Source organism: Pinus tabuliformis, chromosome J, assembly GCF_031772625.1.
Source record: "Pinus tabuliformis cultivar Carrire ecotype Pingquan chromosome J, CPIR1, whole genome shotgun sequence".
In the NCBI taxonomy this organism is placed as follows: Eukaryota; Viridiplantae; Streptophyta; class Pinopsida; order Pinales; family Pinaceae; genus Pinus; species Pinus tabuliformis.
This window is the reverse complement of record NC_142295.1, coordinates 1139573409-1139577171: the sequence shown is the minus strand read 5'-3', so window position 1 is coordinate 1139577171 and position 3763 is coordinate 1139573409.

The following is a 3763-nucleotide window of genomic DNA, read 5'->3' as shown; positions in this document are numbered from 1 at the left end:
GAGACAATACTGTAGAGCTTTAGTATGTAGGATAGTAAACCGGTGAAGGTTCCTTTTCCTATAGGTGTAAAGTTATCTAATGAACAGTGTCCCAAGACACAAGAAGAGGAAGAGGATATGTCCCATGTTCCATATGCAAGTGCATTTGGTAGCCTGATGTATGAAATGGTCTGTACTAGACTAGACATTGCGCATGTAGTGGGATTATTGAACAGGGTTATGTCAAAACTAGGGAAGGAGCATTGGATAGCAGTGAAGCGGTTTTTCAGGTATTTACGTGGCACTAATGATTATGGTTTGTGCTACCAAGGAAGACCAGTATTGGATAGAGTTTTGGATATTCGTGGCTTTGTTGATGTAGACTAGGCTGAAGATTTGGATCAGAGAAGATCTACAAGTGGGTATGTGTCTAACCTATTTGGAGGTTCAGTCAGTTGGATGAGTAAGAAACAATCTGTAGTGGCACTATCAACTACAGAGGAAAAATACATGGCAGCCACTCATGCAAGCAAGGAAGTAGTTTGGTTGCAGAGATTGTGTTCTAGTATGGGGTTAGTATAGGGAGCTATAAGGATAGACTGTGACAACAAAAGTGCAATTTTCTTGGCAAAGAACCCTTCTTATCATTCAAAGACAAAGCACATTGATGTTCAGTATCACTTTGTGAGGGATATGATAGTAGACAAAAAGGTGTTGCTAGTAATGGTGGACACTTTGAAGAATACTGCAGATGCATTGAAAAAATCTGTGAGCTCTGAGAAGTTCTCCTAGTGTAGAGAGACAATGGGCATTTTAGGGCTGGAAAAATGACCAAACTCTCCTATGGCCCCCTACGGAAAGAAAACAACAAGTGGGAGAATGTTGGGTTGTGTTATATTCTTTCCGCGACTAACCGACGTAGTGAACCGGGGGGTTAGAGGGGGGGAGGAGCCCCCCCTTTGTTGCACCGATTGCGCAGTGGGGGCTATCCAGGGGGTTTGAGGGGGGCGGGTAGCCCCCCTCTACAGGGTCCGAGGCAGCACCCGAGGAATTATTTTTTTTGTACCCTATATTAGGTTGAGCAAACCTATGTATGGTTTTCGGTCCATGGTTTTGGACGCGATGGTTTTCGGTCCATGGTATTGGATGCTTCGACATGTATATATATGTATTATAACATTGAAAGGAATATAATGAAAAATCAAGCTGGTAGTCTCAGTTTTGGGATCGAGGGGAAATCTCTGTGTATATGTGTTTTATGTGTTATGCTCTCGCATTGTTTATTTTCTGTGTTTTAGAATTTGTATGCAGGTAATTTATGTATGGGGTTAAAACCTATAGAACATACTCTTTCCTCTAATTATGAATTACAGTGATCAGGTCAGTTCTTTACAGCTACATGTTCTAATGATTATTGGTTATGGCACTTTTTATTTGGACACTTGCATTTTTCTGGTTTAAGGTTGTTGCAGTGGAAATAGATGGTCACAAGATTACCTCCCATCAAAGAACCTGCTAGTACTTGTGAGTGTTTCATTTTGGGAAAGAAACATCGTGAATGCTTTCCAAAGGGAGTTGCATATAGATCAAAAAAACCTCTTGAGCTAGTGCATACAAACTTGTTTGGAACTATGAGGACACCGTTGATTGTTGGAAGTTGTTACTTAATTTCATTTATAATGACTATAGTAGAAAGACTTGGATTTACTTCTTGAAGAAAAATTATGAAACTTTTGTAAAGTTCAAGGAACTCAAAGCCTTAGAAGAGAAGCAAAGTGATCGATAGATCATGGTATTAAAATCATATCATGGTGGAGAATATGATTCAAAGGCATTCCATGATTACTGCAAACAACATGGAATCAAAAGACAATTTACAACCAGGTACACACTAGAGTAGAATGGTGTAGCAGAGAGAAAGAACATGACAATTATGAACATGGTAAGAAGCATGTTGAAACTTGTCTAATGAGTATTAGGCAGAAGAAGTTGTATGTGCTATCTATATGATCAACGGATCTCTTACAAAGAGTGTGATGAATAGAGTATCAGAAAAATCATGGTCAAGTATGCCTTGCAGCGTATCTCATCTCAGAGTATTTGGATGTGTAGCTTATGCACATGTGCCTAAAGAGAGAAGAGGAAAATTGGATGATAAAAGTGAAAACTAAAGATTTACTGGTTATATTGAGCAATCAAAAGCTTACAAATTGTATAACCTTGTCAACAATAAGACCATAATTAGCAAAGATGTTGTGTTCAAAGATCAAGAGTCATGGAATGGTACTATAGACAAAACATTTGATGCAAAAGTGCCATTGATGGAAGAAGATGATGTAGTAGAAAATGAGTTGCAAGAATCACAGGTGAAGAGACCAAACAGAGACACACCAACAAGGACTCCATGATTTTCTGAGCAACATGGATCTTCAAGAAGATCAATAGATCGAGATTCTCCCAATAATCAATCAGGTGATGAATCAAGCAATGGTAAGAGAAAGATGAGAAGTCTAAAATATATTTATGATGATTTGGATGTTAGTTCAAATTTTACATTGTTGTCATTCGAACCTTCTTCGTTTGAAGAAGCAATCAGAGATGAAAATTGGGTGTAAGCGAGGGATGAAGAAATTGAAGCTATTGAAAAGAATAATACATGGGATTTGGTTGATTTTACAATGGACAAAAATCTCGTTGGTGTAAAGTGGGTGTTCAAGACAAAGTTGAATGAAAAAGGTGAAATTGACAGATTTAAAGCACGACTTGTAGCAAAAGGATTCTCGCAGCAACCAAGAATAGACTTTGGATAAACTTTTTCTTCGGTAGCTAAATTGGACACTATAAGAGTAGTTCTATCCACAAGAACTCAGAACAAGTGGAAATTATATCAAATGGATGTGAAATCAATCTTCTTGAATGGAATCTAGAAGAAGAAAATTATGTGCAACAACCTCCAAGATATGAAGTTAAAGGTAAAGGAGATAAATTTTACAAGTTGAAGAAAACACTCTATGGACTTAGGCAAGCTCCTAGAGCTTGGTATAGCATAATTGACAGCTACATGATCAAGAATTGATTTTGCAGAAGAAACATAAAGCCTACCTTATACACAAAGGTAAATGAGCATGGAAAATTTTTTATTGTTTTCTTATATGTTGATGACATGATTTTTACAGGTGATTTTCAATTGGATAAATTTAAAGCAGCCATGCTAAAAGAATTTGAGATGCCAAATCTCAGACTTATGAAATATGTTCTTGGCATAGGTGTTGAGCAATCTGAAAAATGGAATTTTTATTTGCCAAAATAAATATGCTATAGATTTGCTGAAAAGATTTAGGATGGAGATTTGCAAACCTGTCCCTACACCAGTTGCAATAGGTACAAAGTTAAGCAAGGATGATGAAGGATCAAATTTCAATCCAACTTTATTAAAAAATTGGTTTTCACCCTCATGTATCTGAGAACTACATGACTGGATATTATGCAAGGAGTGAGTTTGATTTCCAAATTTATGGAGACTCCAAAATACACACATTGGAGTGTAGGAAAAATAATTCTGGGATACATAGCAGGAACTAGAGATCATGGCATAATGTATGCAAGCACGAAAAAGAAGGATTTGATTGGATACACTGACAATGATTTTTCAGGTAGTTTGGATGATAAGAAGAGCACTTTTAGTTATGTGTTCCATCTTGGTTCAGGTGTGATAGCATGGGCATCTAAGAGGCAGGTCATTGTGACACTTTCGTCAGTAGAAGAATAATATGTAGCAACAACA